Source organism: Ambystoma mexicanum, chromosome 2p (assembly GCF_040938575.1).
Source record: "Ambystoma mexicanum isolate Mex_15411 chromosome 2p, UKY_AmexF1_1, whole genome shotgun sequence".
Classification (NCBI taxonomy): domain Eukaryota; kingdom Metazoa; phylum Chordata; class Amphibia; order Caudata; family Ambystomatidae; genus Ambystoma; species Ambystoma mexicanum.
Genome location: NC_090923.1, coordinates 1338967615 through 1338987847, shown reverse-complemented (window position 1 = coordinate 1338987847; position 20233 = coordinate 1338967615). Strand labels below are relative to the sequence as shown.

At 46.1% G+C, this 20233-nt stretch overlaps 1 protein-coding gene across 2 annotated transcripts in view; it reads left to right on the top strand.

The window, feature by feature from the left end:
* Positions 1-20233, top strand: part of PRPSAP2 (phosphoribosyl pyrophosphate synthetase associated protein 2) — a 746926-nt gene that overhangs the window by 24889 nt on the left and 701804 nt on the right. Inside the window, exon 1 of one of the 2 annotated variants that reach the window (XM_069645687.1) lies at positions 18503-18522. The exons of the other annotated variant lie outside the window; for it this stretch is intronic. The gene's annotated coding sequence lies outside the window, so the exon portion shown is untranslated. Of the gene's footprint in view, positions 1-18502; positions 18523-20233 lie in introns of those variants that run through there. 2 annotated transcript variants of the gene reach the window in all.

Sequence of the window (20233 nt, the reverse complement as noted above, 5' to 3'; positions counted from 1 at the left end):
GTAGAGCAGGGAGGCTTGCTAAACCGCGTCCAAATTGATGTCTTGGGGCGTTAAAAGTAAACGCCCTCAAGGCGTAGATTACAATGAATCCCTCCTTGTCCTGTCTCAGACTTGTGTGGGGTTGGGGGCTTGCCGACCCCCTGCTCAGCCTGTGTAGGGGGCCTAGTTTGGTTAATGTATGATGTGACAAGCTATAGGCTGGGCAAGACTGGGTCTTCAGTTCCCACCTACACCTTCGTTCAACTCGTGACACTCGTTTTAGGGTACACTTTCCTCTCCTGTGACCCAAGGCTTCACCCTCCTCACCCCCATGCTGCTGAGCAGTACGCCAGAAGAATCTTCTGGAAGCACGTGCTCAAGAGAATGAAGATGAGCCTTGGGTCTATACAGATCTTGCAGATAAGGAACATTGTGCCCCCACATGCCTGCTCTCCTTCTCCCCACTCGTGATCTGCTCAAAACACAGCATACCTCTTGTAAGCAAAAAATTAAGTAAAAGGGGCATGGCCCGTGTACTTTCCTTTTACTTTTGACATGAAGCAGTGCTGTTAGGAGGACTCACCTGCTGACTGCTCTACAACCCTTCAACTGCTTAGGTGGCTGCTCACCTTGGTTCCCTACATGGAGTAGTTGGAGATTATGACCGGAAAAAAATCGAAACTGCCTTTAAATAAACGTCGTCTTTTAGTTCTTGATTCAGTTGTAGTACCCAACACATATAAGGGCTTGCACACCATCCACATTCACCATGTTACATTTGGGATGGTTGAGTGACAAATCATGTGGTGTCATGTATATTGATTTGTATTTGACAATGCCTCTTTTGTTTGCTTTCTGTGTGTAAAAATGTCGTGGTCTAGGAAGTGTTGCTACAATACTACATTGAGCAGCATGCGATATTCGTTTCACTAGAAATGCTTATTTATTGGAAGGTACTAAGTAATCATGAAGGCAGACCAGTCAAGTATGTATTGCCAAAATAAAATAAATATTTTATTTAGGTGGGAGCCATTTCTGGTAAAGAGAAGGCTTGGGTAATGGTACATATTAGTAAGGAGCAGGGCCCAATATTTGCAGAATATCTATATTATGACTCATATTGACAGCTGGATGTTTTTTAATGCTGTGAGTGTCACGATGCTGGATACCTGCTTTGCACTTCTCTATATGTTTCAGACTGCTGGTCGTTTTTTTTTTTTTACACTTGTGTTTCATCCTGCAAGACCGTCCTATATTTCACACTTCATGCTCTCATGTGAGCCATGTGCTGTCAACAACTTTGTGAATTCCTCTCCTTGCATGGTGGTATTAACTGGCCGTTCATGGTAACAGGTGCAAAATGGTGCGACTACATGGGCATTTAAAAGCAGTGCCTGGCAAATACCTATTACGTATACACAAGCCAAAACTGTTGGCTTTGCCATTCTTTGTTTATCACAGGACTTCAGTGAAGGACACACAGCATGCTTCTACATGATGGCTAAAGGCAGACCTGTTTTAAGACATTTTTATTACACCATTAGCAGGTTTACAACTTTATTTAAGCCATTAACTCTCAGAAGACTACTTTGTAAAAACACTGGCAGGCACTTTGAGCAGAAGGTTTGATGGTAATGCTTGACTAAAGCCAGCTCAGAGTTCCATGTGGTGGTGCTTGGGCGTGGAGGGGATTGTACTGGGTGCGAATGTCCATAGAGATTAACATGGGCAGTCAATAGGTTGCAGATTACCAAACGCCTACAAGCTGTGAGTCCTGCTTCATATGCCATTTCTCCCTATCTGTACTCTAATGCAGTAGTTTCAGCATGTGTCGCAAGCGACGCCTAATGGCCCAAAATAAAAATAGATGTGATGCTGAAGTCTTGACTTTGGATGAGAAGTTAAACATTCCTAGTGTAATTGGAAGACAGCATTTCCTTCTCATGAGTTAGCTTCCATGCAGTTCAATGCTGTGTGAAGAGAAAACATGTTCTAATGCAAATCAAGTGAATGTATCCGCTGAGGTCATGCACTGCACCAGTACCTGAATAAGCTGCTGGGTTGGCATTCTCCTGGTGTGATTTAACATTATCCAGCATCACCGACTGTAGATGTGCACATTCCATGTGCTAATTAGCCCCCCCCATTATTATTCTGCTCCTCTGGATGCGCTACTAGTAACGTAAACACGGACAAGGCACTGCTGACGTTTTGGATGGCAAAATTAGATTCTAGTGTCCCATTGACAAAGAAAACAAGCATTTCAGCAATTTGCATGCTCATGGTACTGCAATAATCCCCTGCTACGCGATCCTTGCAAAGTATTTGAGAATGGTGTAAGATATACAAGTGGTATTGATTTCAGAGGCGGTAGTAGTTTCATACTGTATCAGCGATTGCCTAAGTGATGTGGCACAAGTATGCATCCATCTACTGTAAGAAGTTAGACTAATTCCCTGATGGACTCATGCAAATTCCCTGATGCAAAATTCTCTTTACTGTTGATGACCTGGGATCTGAAGTATTGGAATATTTTTTGTTTCTCTTAGAAAGCTGCTTGTAAACCTATTGGCTTCATATAAAATATTTTATAAAAAATTGAAATGACATAATGCACCATTCACATTGTTTAAAAACAAACCAAATCCTGGGGGAGACCCATCCCAGCCCACCTCTCAGAGGCCGTTGGAAGGGTCCGCTCACTCACATATTTTACACCCCACCACTTAAACCTTTTTACATTTCACCTGCCACCGCTGAAAACTGTTGTTGACCCTACATGCAACAGGAGCTGGACTACCTTCTATCCTACCTTAATGCTATAAGCCTCTTCCGATGGACATCAGACACCAGAGTGTTTTTTTTAGGAATACCGGGGATCAATTTTTATTTCAAACAAAACAACTGTAAACTTTGCCCATAAATAACTCCCTATTTTTTCTATCTACCCTGACATGATCTCCTTCATAGGGATCTGCACTACCAGCCCACCCAACTGGTCTGGTTTCTGGGGGGTCCCTTAGGGTGAACTAATGGAACAAACCCTCCTGCCCTGCCACGTGTTAGCCATCTAGGAAGATGGGCCAGAGGATGGCCGCCATGGGCAGTCACTTCTCCTACTTGGCCTCTGGTATGGCAGGCCGCCACTTCCACTTTACCCCCCTCGTGCCAAGATATTATCTTTACCCCATTACTTGAGCCCCATCCTCTAAATTGTTACCCGCCATTCAGAATAATAACCTGCATCTATCTTTTAAGCATAAATACATATATATTGTATGGGTGTGACTGCTGCAGTCAGTCACACACTGAGTTCTTCAAAGCTGGCACAGTACCTGGCTGCTGTGGTGGTGCAATGGGCCAGTGCTTGCCCCTCTTTACTGCTTCTCAGGGACTGGGCTGCCATGCAGGCCCTGTTCTTGTCATTGCGGTACATGGGACACCGCAATCGCTGCTGCATTTCCCCGTGCCAGTAGGAAGTGAAGAGTAAGGTCTTGAGGAGTTTCCGGAATTTAAGGTGCTCCAGCTCAAGACGGAGAGAGGCAGGGTGGCTGTTCCAGAGGGAGGCCCCTGCAGAGGATCAAGATCTACCCCCGAATCTCTGTTTGTGAAAGCGGCTTACCCGCAGAGAGTTGGTGGACGAGCGTAGCACTCTAGAGCCAAAGTATATAGGAGAGCGTTTTTGATAGTTCGAGCCCCGGCCCCAGAAAGCCTTGTGGATTATGCAGAGTGTCTTGAACTTGATCCTTGCAGGCACGGTGAGCCAGTGGAAGGATTTCAGCATTGGAGAGATGCGGTTCCTGGGCTTGAGGCCAAGGATAAGTCTTGCGGTTCTGTTCTGGACGAGTTGTAAAGGACAGAGAGTAGAAGTAGGAAGATTGAGAAAGAGGCTGTTGCGATAGTACAGCCTAGAGGGAACCAGGGCTCTCACGGTGGTGAGCCTTTGGGGAAAATGAGAAGGTAGAATACCTCTGAGGTGCAGTTGGTATTGGGACTTTTTGGAGATGTGAGATGGGAAGGAGAGGGTGGAGTCGAAGATGCAGGCTTGAATGCAGACTCTTTTCTTGGAGCAGATACAGAGTCTATGTTGCCTTTGAAGAAGATGGCACGCCAGTTTGTCAGAGGGTGCACCTGAAGATCCCCATTTGTGTTCCGCTGCTCTGCACTTGCGTTTAAGGTCATCTAGATCGGAGTCTTACCAGGAGTTGCACTTTTTGGCAGGCTTCAGTGTCATGACGGGGGCAACAATGTCAAGAGTGTTGGAGATGGAACAGTGAAAGCTAGAGAGGGCTGTATCGGGGTCGAAGTCAGCCGCAGGAGTTGAAGGAGGAGAGTAGGTGGAGGCAAAGGCAGCCACTCACACTCTTTTCATAGGTCGGATGACCTTGAAGGCTGGAGGTGGTGTAGGGTGTGCCATTGCTAAAGGAGAAGAGAGCTTCAAGTGAGAAGAGAGTGATTACTCCATGAGAGTGAGGTAGTGAGAGGATTAGAGAGTGGGATGTCGGTGGAGATGAGAACATCCAAGGTGTGGCCAACAGTATGCGTTGGACCAGAGGGTAGAATTGAAAGAGAAAGGGAGTCACAGAGGTTGCAGACAGGTCCGGAGAGTCAAGATTGATGTTAAGATCCCCCAGCAGGAGGAGTTGGGAAGAGGAGGAGAGAAGAGGCCAGGTCAGCCCATTATGAGATGAAGAGGGTGCACTGGCCCAGCGGCCGATGCAAGGGGGGGGGAGTTGTGAGGGAGGTGGTTGAGGTTGGCAGGAGGCAAGGTAGCCAAGGTGTGCATAGTTGGCAAGGGAGCTTGGGCGGCCGTAGAAGTAGGTGGCAGGGGAGCCTGTGAGGAGGAAAGTTGATATGGCGAGGAAGGAGCCTATCAAAAAGTAAGAGGTTGGGTTGAGGCCCTTGTACCAGGATGGTACCATTTCGATAGACATTTATGATGGCCCTGGAGGTGGAAAAGGAGGCAAGAAGGGCCTCCCAGCGGGTGACACAATTTATGTGAGGAAGAGCAAGGCGAGTGCAGAGCGGCCATATGGAGAGTCCATAGGTCGTGAGAAGGAACGATAAAGAGCATGTCTGTGAGAGTCTCTCTGTTGGAAGCACTGACTTAGTTGTTGGCGATGGGAAGACCTGGGTTGGAGGCCAGTATGTGCTTCTTGCGTTTCTTCCTGCCAGACTTGGTGAGAGGTTAAGGATAGGAGATGGATAAGCAGTTTGAGAAGATGGGGGAGATAGAAACCGCCATAGTGAGGGGCACAGTGTGTGGTACACAACCAGGCAGAGCAGTTGGGATACTTGGGAGGAGGTAGGCAAGGAGGTAGGCAAGGAGGGAGCAAGCGCACAGGAGACACAAATGGGATAGGGAAGAAACAATGGGAAATGAAGAGGGTGAGGGAACAGGTAACAGACCAGAACAGAGGGCAGAGGGGGGTAACCAGTCGGCACAATCCCATGAAAAGCAGGATGTGAACACACCTGAATTCGATTTTCAAAAGAAGCAGCAAAAACATGTAGGATGAAATGAAATTATATTTTATTTATATTGTCGCGCCCGCACACAAGTGTTTTAGAGCACGACCAGGCAAAAAGGGAGGGGAACAAGGGAAAAACAACCAAAAAAAGAAAACCGCAATCTTACTAGGCCCAGTGACATTTAAGAAAGCGCAAGTGCATGGAAAAAGGGAAAAGGGAGAAAGTGTGCATAGTGGGGGGGGAGTGTGGAGCAGAGCAGAGGAGAGAACAGAATAAATACTAAATAAAGTAAATAAAGGCAATAAACCATAGTAGTGTGGCAGGTGAAAGTTTAGTCAGATAAGGTATATCTTATAAGTGCAGACGAAAAAGTGGGAGGGGCCTGTATGGGTACAGATACAGAACCCCAGTGCAGGGGGTGGCCTGGATGCAATGCAGGAGGGTGACAGGGTAGGCAGGTACCTGGGCCCGAATGACAGAGGGTGGCCAGGTGCACAATGCCAAGAGAAAAAACAGATCAACGGGGAGAAGGGGGGTAAAGGCAGAGGCCAAGAGGTAGGTCTTGAGGTGCTTCCGGAGATGGTTTTCCTCAAGTTTCAAGGTGGCCGGGAGGCTGTTACAAAGGGAGGCCCCAGCCGAAGACGATCTACACCCAGCCCGTTTCTTTGCAAAACAACTAACCCCGAGGGCGAAGGGCGAGCGAGGGGAGGTATTTACAGAGGGATAGTTGAAGGTATTTTGGACCCAGGCCCCAGAAAGCCATGTGGACGATGCAGAGGGTTTTAAATGTAATCCTCGCATCCACTGGGAGCCAATGAAGGGAACTCTGGACTGGAGAGATACGACCCCAGGGTGTATCTCAGGATGTGCACACAGCTAAATTCGATTTCTTTTTTTTTTATTTCTTTTTTTGGTCAATGGGTATAGCAGCACAAAAGTGTACAGGGGTGTAGGCAGTGTAAGTGTGAGCCCAAGAAGGAAGAAAAGTGTTATGGCCTGGTGCTTGGAATAAAAGAGAGAGCTGCCTTCTGAGCTGGATTAGAGAGATTGTCAGGAGAGGCACAGGCACAAAGTCGGGAGGATGATGCAGGCAAATATAGCAACAGTCCACACAATCATGATAGCTGAGGGGGGGGGGGATCCCATAGCCCAAGGGCGCCTGGATTAGATACCCAGCCTCCAGGTGCATATTGATGATTGGAGTGAAGTAAAGGGGTCTACAACGCCCAGACAGGCACAGAGGAGCAAACGATTTTTCTTCAGCATCAGAACCTTCTTATAGAAGGCATAAGGAGTAATACATCTTTTTAAAACAATATTTTATGGCAAACTCGCCGCTCGATCCAAAAAGCCCTGGAGGGTTTACCTTGTTAGGCGGATGGTGCTAAATTCGGTGGTAGGTCTCAGGAGGGCTTGTGGTGGTGGGGGCGGCAGGGTGCCACCTGCTCCAAAGCAGCCTTCACAAAGAGTGGGTACGTAGAGAGAGTTGGCGCCCATGTGTTGGTGCTCATGTGGTACCTTCATGCTCCTTTTCAACCCTGCTCACTGCCACACCTCCAGTGCTTGTTTTCACCTTCACCGTGCTCTCTCGGAACCTTATTGTAACTCGCTCCTTCCACACCTGTGCAGCGCTAGGAGGCTGACCTGCGCATTCTTTGCTGCGCTCTGGCGCACTCAACTGTTCGCAAGGATGCAGTGACCTAGGACTTTGAGGGCTTCCCGGCCCACCTAACACTAGGTTGGTGGATTTCAGGCAGGCTCTACTGCCAGCTCCTAGGCTACACCTGGCATCTGTGACCACCGAGCATTTGTCTTCAGAGCCTGCCCTGTCTGGCCACGCTGCCCGGTCCAGTGCTGCCGCTCACGCCGCTCTGGGTTGGGGTGCCCTGATCGTCTTGCTGGCTTTCTCGTTCTGCGGCTTGGCTTTCAGGTGCCCCGAGTCCCCGTCCCTGTTGGTTCCCAGACTGTACCGGGCATGCAGCCCCAGTGCGCACGGCTTAGCTGGTCCTCTCCTGCCATACAAGGCCTGTTGTGTAAAGTTCCAGAAGGAGCTCAGTCGGCAACCTGTTTCACCCAAGACCGTTAAATCCAACGGGTTCTCTGTCCTTTTTTAATGTTCTCTTCCCCGCTCAGCCTCTTCCTTGGGTAGGGAAGGGCTGTCCATGGTCTTTACTGGATGGTTTAGACCTTAGTAAAAGAAGTAAGGAACATAGTAAACGCACTACATAAACAATAAATAAAATACTTTACAAATTCACCCGCGAAACCCCCCCCCCCCCCAGACTCGCCCTGTCATTATTTTACCTTGGGGGACAAGCAATGTAGCCCCCTCTAACTGGGCCCTACTTGGGCCAGGGGCTACGTACCTCAGATACTGTAAACCAGTCTGTTTAAGCAATCGTGCGAATTAGGAATCTTGATTACTAAACTGGGAATGGCGTGATCGTGCAGGTCCATGATGTGCTTTGTTGGAACACGATGCTTTGTGAGGAATGCTCTGCAGGTGTACTTATTGGTAAGTTTACTTTTTGGTGAAAAAATGAATCTGCTTTAGCACTTTTTGCAATCTGCATCTGATTATTTGTAATGCATCTTAAGAGGAGCTTTTGGTCACTGGTATGAAGTGCTGCCGATGTGACAGGGTGGCTGATTGCCCTGTTGTAGATTGGTCCCTCTGTTAGCTGGAAGTCTGATTTCGACTCCGCTAATATGTCCTGCTCTAAATTGTAGTATCGCTCTATCTACTGATGAGGGTCAGATTTGAACTTTGGTGAAAGGTTGGATGAATTTATTTTGTTGACCAGAATGATACAATATCTTGTTTCAACAGTTGCTTCAGAATAACAGCAGCTCTTTTATGTATACACTTTAATATGTGCACCTTGTACCATCCTTCTGACATTTGCCCAAATAAACATGGCATGGTATCTGTGATCTCTCACCCCTGCTCTCCTCATGAAATTTTGCATGCGCTACAGGCTTATTTATGCGCCTTACAGCCAATGCTCCAGATGGGATTTTGAGGTGGGAGTTTTTTACCCGATATTTTGAGATTTGAAGAATAAATCCAAATTCAAGCGAATAAAAATGAGTGTTCACCTTTGCAAGAGAGTAAAAGGTATTGGACATCGATCCATTGTGTGCATAAAGTTTAACGTTTGGAAAATACTATAAACAACAATATAGTTGTATTTCAAGTTATGTGGCTTCAAATAATGTATAGCAGATGTGGAATATGCTCTCTCACGTAATAACTTGTAGTTGTGTGCTAGCCAGCTGCATTTTCCTGACATTAGGACACATGGCCTCTTCTATAGCTACAGAACCATATACCAATTAGTTGGGTATTGATAAAGTCCCTTTCTCTACCAGCATCACTACTATGCCTTTTCTCTCTGACTGCTGCCTCTTTACCTGTGTTTCATGGCCTCTTCCTCATGTTTTTGCTCTACTCTCCCTATTGCTACTTTGTTTCCCTGTCTCCCACTTTGTTGCTCTACCCATCACTTTTGAGTGTTTCCATGCTTGTTGTTGTGGTCTCTTGCTCTATATCGCTCTGCATATCCTGCCGGAATACTGTTATTGCTGTTTCTCTCTGTCTTGCTGTCTCCATTGCTGTAACTCCAGTGTCTCTCGCTCGTGTTATTCCTCAGTTTTCTCTCACATTGTATTACTCTGGCTCTCCCTCCTTTCTATTACGGTCTCAGTTCTGTCTGTCCCAACTTCAGCCCTTTGTCATGTGTCTCCTAGGTTCGTTATTGCTCTTACTCTCCTTTTTTATTTGGAATTTGGCATATCAATAATAAGTGATACAAGCTGAACATGCATTTCCATCATTAAATATAGCTAAGTTTGAAAATTAGGTGGTGGTTGCTTTTTAAATGTATGCAAACTTATTAGGCTGGAAATTGCAGATTTAGAGTTTCCAATCAGCAAATGCTGAACTTGTTTCCGTGCAAATGCTTTACCTGCATTAAATGCCAAGTATGGCAGCACTTATGAGATGTGAGCTCTGAACCATCAAACATTTACCCTCTTATCTCCTTATTAAACACATATCACTGCATGCAGATGCATGAGCTCACTGAGCTATTGACAGGTTTGGAACTCGCAAGTGAAACGTTTATCTGTGCGGCAGGTTTATAAACCCGCTGAACTAAGTTTCCTGATGGGCTTAGTCGGGAAACAAACTTGTCTGAAAGGCTTTTGGGGTTGGCGCATCGGCAGTCCCATGCATGACTTGCGCGACATTCGTCCCACGCTCCATGCCTCTTTCAATGAAATATCCTACACATGAAGCGGGAGATTTATAGAGGTACTAGAGATTTGGCAGTGTCGCACAACAGTCAGGCATGAGAGAATCGGAAGTTAGGAAAAGCGCAATACTGAGAGCAGGATGGCTTAAAGCCTACCGCAGCAATTACGTTTTTCTCACACTGTCCACCAGTGTGCAAAATACCATCTCAGGAGAATGGAGGGGAGAGGAGAGGTTAGTCTGTGTTTCTCTTCAGTGCTTTAGCTACATACTGAAACTGCAAACACATGTTGGTGCTGCGTCATTACCATGTCACTGTTGAAAAATGCAGGTAGTTCAAAACATAGCAGGCCTGCTAAGAAATCTGGTGTCAGGAAAGGAAGAAGGCGATGGATATGGCAGGGGAAATGTGCACAAAATACACAGTAAACAACCTTGAATATAACAACGTGCATTCAATACCCAAGACTCGTGTATACCACTATAAGAAAAGGAATGTAGGGTAAGCACTTAGAACCTCCTTATGACTGAAAGGAAAGTCGGCAAACTCCTTACCCACTATGCTATTACAGATACTGACAGCGCTAAGCCCACATAGAGGGCAAGCAGGGACAGAATCTGTAAGCTGACACTCTAGACAGTACTGGATAAGGAATTTGGAAACAGTACTCACAAGGACCGGAATGACCACATGAATGCCAGTACTCACGAAGACCGGAAAGACCACTTGGATGTCCGTATTCACGAGGACCGGAAAGACCACTCAAAAGTCAGTACTAACCCACAACCCTGTAAATCAAACAAGAACCCAGAATGCAGTAAAGGCAAAGAGTGAGGATGACTAAATACCTAAACCCAAGTCAAGAGGCAAGAAGGAATAGTACAGTGTGGAAAACAAAAGATAATCACACAGGAGCTAGTTACAACAGCTTCCCACACCTAATAATAAAATAGGAAATAAATGTAAAAGTGTAAAGGAAAACATGGCATGGATCCCAATAGAAGGCAAGGATCAGGAGCAGTGAAAACGATTTCAAAAGGGAAACTTTCCCACCCATCCAAGGTGAAAAGGCAGGAAACTAAACCTGTAAAGGAAAGATTAATGCAACAAGTCTTTCAGTAGCAAAGGGCAATTTCTAGGAAACAGTGAACACAGGCAATTGGGCTACAGCAAAAGGAAAGCTCAGAGAAAGGCTGCCTGCAGACAGAGAAAGGGAGAAAGGGATTTCCAAAAGGCAGAAATCAATTAGGCATACAAAATACGAATTCCAGGACAAGGAACAAGAAACACTAACTAGAACTGGGCACAAAAACTAGGAACCAGGAACAAGGGACCAGTCACGACAGGAACGCTGCAACAATGACCAGCGCTGGACTGAAGCAGACTGAGGCTTTTAAAGCTGCTTAACGAGCACACCCCTCAGGCGTGTCGCCTGCTGCACCTGCAGCCACAGGTGTTGCCTATCCTCCACCCAGCCTTGTCCTGCAAGGGAGGAGGTGAGGCAGTGAGCCAGGCATTCTGGGAAGCATAGTCATTTGATTATAGTAGCAGTAGCATGCTGGCTGCCAAAAACCTGGGATGGATCCGGAAGGGAAGTAATTTGGGAAATAAGGTTTTAGCGCTCCCAATTCATCAGGACACTGTAGCATAAGGTTCGGAGGAAATGTCCAGTAGGGAAGAAACCCCAAAACATGCCCCCAAGTGGCGGGAACGGGAGCGAAGGGAGCGAGCCGTGACACTATACCCCCTTCCACGGCCGACTCCAGGCGGCCGTTACTTGCACAAAACATCTTCTTTCCATGACAGGAGCGCTTTGTCTTCAGAAGTGGCACTGACGGAAACGATGACCCACGGGCAGAAGCAGAAGGACTGGAATGAATAGAAGCAGGCCGCAGTCTATAAGAGCCATAGGTGGGTTTTCGGTGAGGAAGAGACTCATGGGTCGAAGAAACGCATGAAGGACTTGCAGGCCCCGAAGCAGAGTTGGAAGGTCCAGGAAGCTTAGTCACTGGAAGAGGATATGCATACATCCTTGAGGAGAGAGGCAGGCTGGTGCTACATGCCTTAGACAATGGTAGAAGTTCTGTTAGCCTCACTGCCGAGAGTGGACACACAGGAGGTGAGGAAACAGCAGGTTTCAGGAAATGTTTATGTTCGGAAGAGGAAGGTGGCGGCTGAGGTAGAGGTTCGGATACTCTGTCATCCATCTGGGTAAAGGTTTGTGGTTGAAAGTGACAAAGATTCGCCTGCATAAGTTCCTTGCCTTGGAGGTCTGGAGATCCAATGGGTTGTACTAGGCTGGCACTCCCATTGACAGTCATGTAGCCAGTCAAGTAGCCACCTTGTTGCACGTGGGATACAACCGCAGGAACGTTTGGCATACTGATAGGAGTGTTAGACACAGTACTCGGAACATCAGGCATACTAGCAGCGGGAGCAAAAACAGGCACATCTTGAACTGCAGCAGACATTCCCCTCCTTTGGCTACTAGCACCCAACTGGCACTGCAGCTGGAGGGCCGTGCCCGTCCCTTCCCTCAGACTCATGTGGGATCCGGCAACAAAAGGGTTGTCAAGCGGTTGATCCAAACCGGACTCCAAACGCGGACCGTCCAGCCCGCTATCCTGGTCGGCTACTCGTTCGGTGACTGGGCCGTGGTGGATGGCATCCGTTTCTCTCTCGTAATACTCCAGGCAAGTCCAGCGGCCTTGCATGTAAGGCCCTCCCGAGTCGTGAGCCGGCTTGATGTTTCTGAAGAGAGAGCTGGCAGAAGTCTCAGGCTCAGATGTTGCATATTCGGGAGGCGCTGATGCTACAGTCAAGTAGTTGGGAGAATTGTTTTGTGTACAAGGCAGACATTCTGGTGATCCCCCTGAAGCATAAGAAGGGCAAGATGAACGTTCATCAGTAAATGGTTGGGATTCAGGAGGAATCTCTGGAGCAGAGGAATATGCAGCAGGAACTGACAGTGTAGACAGGTACACCTCCGATGTTGGCAGCGAGGCTGAGCAGGACACAGGTCTCTCATGAACTGAAGCCAAACTAGCAGTAGGCTCTGGGACCGAAGATATGCACCTAGAATGTACTACCGGAGGCTCCATGGCTGAAGGATAATCTGCTGGATGAGTCACTGTAGCCGAAGACAAACATGCCAGAGGAAATTCCGAGGCTGAGGGCATGCAAGCTGGAGCCGTCTTGTTAGCTGAAGACAAACTTGTCAAGGTCTTTGGTTCTGACTGCGTACATGGTGAAGGCTCTTGGGTGACTGGCAGACATAGCACTCCTTTATTGATCGAAGATACGTGTGCCAACGATGACTGCAGAGCTGTGGACAGGATTATTGAAGAGTCAATGGTAGTAGGAGGACAGTCTGAAGTCCCAGAAGTCGGCAGACACACTTGTGGTTCAGAAATGGAAAGCCCCTTTAAGGCAGTTGACCCCTTGGCACCAGTAACCAAAGTCTGAGCTGTACCCCTGCCACCCCTCTCCTTAGTGGATGACACAGAGTCTCTTCCTTTGTAGAAGTCAAAATCAACCAGAGGAATCACCATAGTAAAGTCTCTGTTAATCAGGATTTCGTCAATTGACCATTCCTCTGTCTTAGCTTCTGAAAGTGGCTGATTAACAATCAACAGTTCAGGGATCGCCTGCCGGGTTTTTGGTTCAGTAATCTGTGGAATGAGTCCATCAAAACATGAATTCTGCACTGTCTTTGACTGCTCGTAGTGACCGAAATTGGCAGAAGGAAGAGCGAACACAGAGGCAGCATTGTTTTCCACATCAGCTTGAATGTCTACTTCAGTCTCAGCAGCTAGATCAAGGGCAGCACCTAAGCCTACAGTTGTGACTGATTCTGTGTATGCCACCATTGTGGATTGTGTTTTGAAATCAGAAGCATGTATGTGTTCAAGCTCAGAGTTATGACAAACTGCTACACAGGAAGCTTCAGGTAAAGGAGTGGCTTGTGAATCTTCAACTAACAGCAATTCCTGACAAACGGTAGGACAGTTGTCAGAACCTGTGCCCTGAATAAGCTCTGTGCTTGAAAAAAGACTTTCACTCCCAATAGATCTTACATATTGACAAGTATCATGATTTACAAAAGTCTCCGCACTCAGGGACTGAACAGTATTCACTTCATCAACGGATAAAGTTGGAGGTGTATTCAGAAAAGACTGTAACATCTTATTCTCCTCTTTTAAGGAAATGTATTCTTGTTTTAACTCCTCAAATTCTGCTTTTAGCATGTCCCGCATTAACTGTACATCCCTATCAGTAGGCACAGGGGAAGGCATGGTGGCATCAGGGCTGGATCCTGCCCTAGCCATCTGGAAGTGCATTGATTGTATATTGTCATCTACTGCTTGCAGGTCTTGTGATCTATACTCTCTCTTCCGACGTGGTCTGTGTTTCTTTTAAGCAGACTATTGGCATCAGACCCCTTGGCATTAGTGACCACAGTAAGAATCTGTGCAGAGGAGTAAGCTGTAGACTGAGGGCAGAAAACAGAAGATATGCAAGGAACCCCTCCATTCTTCATGCTTGAATCATGAAACTGTTCAATCTGAGGTAAAGCACAACCGGAGTCATGGGGTTCAATAACAGAGGTACTTGTGTGTATAAATTCTTGCAGTGTGTTGTTTTCCACTGCTAAGGCTTGTGCGGACATAGACTCTGGATCAGAATTAAAGACAGAGCTAGGATCAGGCAATGTACGATGGGCCACCCAGTGGGAAAAATACTTTGCACGTAAATACCCATTCGTGTCAAGGAGTTCATTTAAGTCAGGAGCAGAGATTCGATTTTCACGGGTAATTGTAAGGGAAGCTTTCTGTATAGACTTGTTAGAGGCCTTGCTGCCTTTCCTTCGTAATCTGGCCATGTTTGAACGGGAACAACGGCTGGTCATTCTGTCAGGAAAGGAAGAAGGCGATGGATATGGCAGGGGAAATGTGCACAAAATACACAGTAAACAACCTTGAATATAACAACGTGCATTCAATACCCAAGACTCGTGTATACCACTATAAGAAAAGGAATGTAGGGTAAGCACTTAGAACCTCCTTATGACTGAAAGGAAAGTCGGCAAACTCCTTACCCACTATGCTATTACAGATACTGACAGCGCTAAGCCCACATAGAGGGCAAGCAGGGACAGAATCTGTAAGCTGACACTCTAGACAGTACTGGATAAGGAATTTGGAAACAGTACTCACAAGGACCGGAATGACCACATGAATGCCAGTACTCACGAAGACCGGAAAGACCACTTGGATGTCCGTATTCACGAGGACCGGAAAGACCACTCAAAAGTCAGTACTAACCCACAACCCTGTAAATCAAACAAGAACCCAGAATGCAGTAAAGGCAAAGAGTGAGGATGACTAAATACCTAAACCCAAGTCAAGAGGCAAGAAGGAATAGTACAGTGTGGAAAACAAAAGATAATCACACAGGAGCTAGTTACAACAGCTTCCCACACCTAATAATAAAATAGGAAATAAATGTAAAAGTGTAAAGGAAAACATGGCATGGATCCCAATAGAAGGCAAGGATCAGGAGCAGTGAAAACGATTTCAAAAGGGAAACTTTCCCACCCATCCAAGGTGAAAAGGCAGGAAACTAAACCTGTAAAGGAAAGATTAATGCAACAAGTCTTTCAGTAGCAAAGGGCAATTTCTAGGAAACAGTGAACACAGGCAATTGGGCTACAGCAAAAGGAAAGCTCAGAGAAAGGCTGCCTGCAGACAGAGAAAGGGAGAAAGGGATTTCCAAAAGGCAGAAATCAATTAGGCATACAAAATACGAATTCCAGGACAAGGAACAAGAAACACTAACTAGAACTGGGCACAAAAACTAGGAACCAGGAACAAGGGACCAGTCACGACAGGAACGCTGCAACAATGACCAGCGCTGGACTGAAGCAGACTGAGGCTTTTAAAGCTGCTTAACGAGCACACCCCTCAGGCGTGTCGCCTGCTGCACCTGCAGCCACAGGTGTTGCCTATCCTCCACCCAGCCTTGTCCTGCAAGGGAGGAGGTGAGGCAGTGAGCCAGGCATTCTGGGAAGCATAGTCATTTGATTATAGTAGCAGTAGCATGCTGGCTGCCAAAAACCTGGGATGGATCCGGAAGGGAAGTAATTTGGGAAATAAGGTTTTAGCGCTCCCAATTCATCAGGACACTGTAGCATAAGGTTCGGAGGAAATGTCCAGTAGGGAAGAAACCCCAAAACATGCCCCCAAGTGGCGGGAACGGGAGCGAAGGGAGCGAGCCGTGACATCTGGTTATGATGCCTCCAAATGTTCTTTAGCCCTGCTGTGAATAGTTCATTGTCCCATATGACCGCTCTGCTGAGCAGCTAGGGTACTGTCCTTGAATATATAGCAGAGCTGTTGGGAAGTACTAGCACAGTAAACCCTACTAAAAATACATGCAGCAATGTTGGGAAGTGTTGACCTGGCCTCATTTAAAAAATAATAGCTAGTTCTGATGGGGGAAGTACTGCTAATGTCTCATTTAAATTATATAAAAGGCCATCAAATAATTACTGGTAGATTTTAACCCTCCCTATCTGTATGAATTATTACCTCCTCAGTGCAGGGGACGGTGGCGTAGTAAAAGTAATACTCATACCACACGTCGAGCCATGCCTTGCTCGCTCTGCTATGACTAACAAGTGAATGTTCCCTTTCATGCATGCACACACGCACACATGCAAACACTTTTAATATTTTAAAACTATACCAAACATATCTACTAATTTAACATCACAAGCCTTTCGTAATGAGAAATGCCAAACGGCTGCTTGCTCAGAGGCTCTCGTGAAACTAAAACACATCAAAAATCCCAAGCCATTAAATGTCATTGATGTGCTTGTGAGATGAAGAGAAAACCTAGTATGAAATGCCTATGCGAATAACTAGTAAACTTGAAAAATGATACTTCAGCGGAGCAGGCTTTATTAAAACCAATGAAAACAGCAGAGATAAACACAAAAATGCAGCCCTTGCTAGAACACACTTTTACACTGTACTACACCAATCATCAAAATCGGGCTCAATAAGAATACCAATTTTAATGAAACTCCTAAAGTGTCAAAGCAATTTGCAATGCACATTAGCGATGCAAAATTCTTAAATAACATTGTAACACAGAAAATCAAAGCATTTGAACAAAGTGAAACACACACGCACAATTTTTTTCCAAATGGTACACTTTACAGACTCAAAGTATTGCTAGATGAAATGACCAACACAGGAAAGTGTTAAATAAACAGATCATAACTCTTCCCAGGTTGATGTCAGCAGTGAACTCCATGATTTATGGGGCTGCGGCTAAGAATAGCCTTGTAAGGGATGACTAGGAAAAAGAAATGTGCCATATTCCCAAGAATTAAGTGAGTAAAAGGCCAGATACGTACCTTACCCAGGGAGGTGGGGGGGGGTCAGGGGGCTGCTTACAGCATCCGTATTTATTGAAGTTTCTTTAGTGCCTTGCTCAAATTTAGTGTTTGTCACCCTTATCTGCCAAGAGTTGACTTTGATTAGCTTGTTACTTTCTGACCATGCTGTCTAAGCAGCCCCTTCTCTATAGTCCGTTGTTTTTGTTTCTGCACATAATGTAGGTTATTGTTTTCCAGGGCTCGAAATGTTTTTACCACTAAGAATTACTAATTAACATATTTCGAGTGCATTAAGCTAAATGCAATCTACTGAACACAATTGGATTTTCTGGAATCAAGGGGGATTTAAAGACCATGCAAATCGATGGAAAAATCCTGTAGTAATGTACTTTAAATCCAGATTTGTTTTGGTTGGGCTGGGTACATGCATCACCCAGTAAGCGGGAGCTACCGCTCGGTAACCAGGAGTGAGTAGACCATGAACTACAAATCGAACTTCCACATGAGATGCACAGTACTTTTTGGTTATTATGTATAATCCATTGTATTTAAATGTCCTAATTAGCGATTTAATTCTTTTCGACCATTGGGCTATTTCATTACGAGTTTAAAGGGTAGTGACCTGGTGAGTTTTAGAAGATTGGTTGTATTAGTCTCTCATCCAAGGGCAGGAGTATCGCCCGGTCCTGGCTCTTTTGGGTTGAAATGTTTGTCCAGGTTTTCTTGGGCACTTAGACACGATTAGCAAGAACGAGACTTTCTCGCGCCCGTTAAGTGGCTTGCCCTGTAGTCCATTGTAAAGGACATCTGCGACTGACCATGGCTATTTCTCATGTATCTTAGGTTTTTGTGCCACTTTGCAGCTGTGCTTTGATAGTAACGCCCTCCAAATTTTGCTGTACATGTAAGTGTACATGTTATGTGAAGTTTCTGTATCCACCATTTTCCACGGCAGTCCATCTTCTGTGGCAGTGGGCAACAAAGTGAACTAATTGCTTTATCCCTTCTTGACACAGTCGGCTGTGAGCATTTAAGAGATTACTTGTCACCCTTTGCCCATCTGTCAGAGAACAAGTGACGTGTGCCTTTTCCCCCTCTAGTGTTTTAACTCTTTGAACAGCCTTTCCTGCTCTCAGCCGGCTTATGGTGATCCTGTCTCTCCTGTTCTTGTTTCAGCAGGCTCCATTGCAAGAGGTGCTTCCCCTTCCCTATTGTCCTGTTGATTGGTTGGGTGATGGTCACAGGTTAGGCGGGTGCTGTTTCCACAACACAAGCCTTGATGTGCATAAACAGAGAGGTTTATACTTGCTTCAACAAAACATCTGTCCCCATAGGAGTCGTCTTTGTAAAAGTGCAATCCTCTGACCGAGATTTCAGGCGGGTATTCTATCCCCTCTGCCCCATCTGAAGGTAAATGGTACACATTAATATTATGCTTAAAATGGGTATGCCACTGCCATCTTGAATACAGTATCAAAGGCAAAGGTTTGTCCTGCAGCTTTGAAGGAAACCTAGCAAGAGCTGTAGCGGCATGGTTCTGCTGCTTGTGGGCAGCGCTGTTTCATAGTTGCTTCCACACAGTGTTTCTCCTAGTCGTCCTTTACCTGCGATCTCTGTTATACGTGAGTAACTGGAATGCATATACAGGCATACATCGACTGTTTTCGCCAGCTCTGCGTTCCGACTCCTGCTCTGTGCATCTATAAGCCGATTTGGCTCGGCGTTTTGGGGGTTTGAGAGCAGTGCTGTGCAGACATGTTACTCTTTCGTGGCCATCAAAGCTGATTACTATCAGCCGCCACATTCTAGCGTTGATTATGGCTATGAAGGGTTTAAAGTGCGATGTTTTAATTGTGCAGTTGGTGTTCATTAAAAGGACAGGACAATTCGGAATAGGTGTAACCTCGTTTTGTCATTAAGTAGTGTCATACAATTCAGCAGAACACGCTTCTTCAAAGCAAATCTTTTACTCCTGGCCTGTGCCAATGCATCGAGTCCTTCTTTGTTGGTTAACATGTGCAGCTGCGGAATGTGTGCTTTGTTGCTGCTTTGATAAACTTGGCAACGTGGCTTGCTGCTACGCTGTGTACCGCTGCCTTGCCCTTTGTGTTTTCTCATAACGGCAGAACCGACTGGCATCCCGCTTATCATTTGGCACACTTGGATCGTTATAAGTATTTAAACTCTTCAGTTTCTGCCTTGTGGTATACTGATGATGGGGTTTGTGTTCCAACGGAACCGAGCCTGATTCAAATAGATCAACTCTTCACGCATGGGAAGTGGCTTTATAATCTCTGAATCCTCTCAAGAAGGCTGACCGTCTAAAGGCCATTGTGCGTGGATTGGATCATGGTGGGAGGGGGGTGGGGGAGACATGAGCCTGATGGTACTGCTACATATGTGCATTTTCGCATTGGTAACCTGAGATCTGCACACAGGCCGTCATTTTAAACCTGCATGTGGTCAAAGATAACATCTGCACATGGCTTCGAATATTCCTAAAAATGTTAGCGTTTCCTAACCACAGGAATTTCCTATTGGGCGCACTTTTCCCACACATTCTGCTCCATTTGCAGTCCAACTCCGGCCCTCGAGGGCCAGAATCCCGATGGGTTTTCAGGATATCCCTCATTGATATTAATGAGGAAAAAATTGCATACCGTTTTAGAATCATTGTATGCAAATGTCTCATTAATATTAATGAGGGGCATCCTGAAAACCTGACATTGATCCGGCCCTCGAGTCCTGGAGTTGGACAAACCTGATGATCATTCCGCTGCAAGTTAGTTGTGCAGGAAACTGATCTATGTACATTTGAGAATATGCAAGTTTGGGACTGTGTGGGTGTTCAGAAACATGCATTACCTCTACTACGTCCCGCTTCCTTGTCACAGTACGTGCTTGTGGCACCAGGTTCAAAGATGTTTTCTGTAAACCCTGCTATTTCTACTTCTCTAGTATAAAGGCGACCTTCTTCTCCTGGAATACACCAGCTAAAGAATGTCCTGGCTTCTGGCACAAGTTCTTGGTGAAAGGCAGGGCAGTATGCTGCCATTTCTACCCTTTCACTGCTGCGCTTCTGAGGGTTGAGAAGTCCATGGTTGAGGGTGCAACTGGCTAG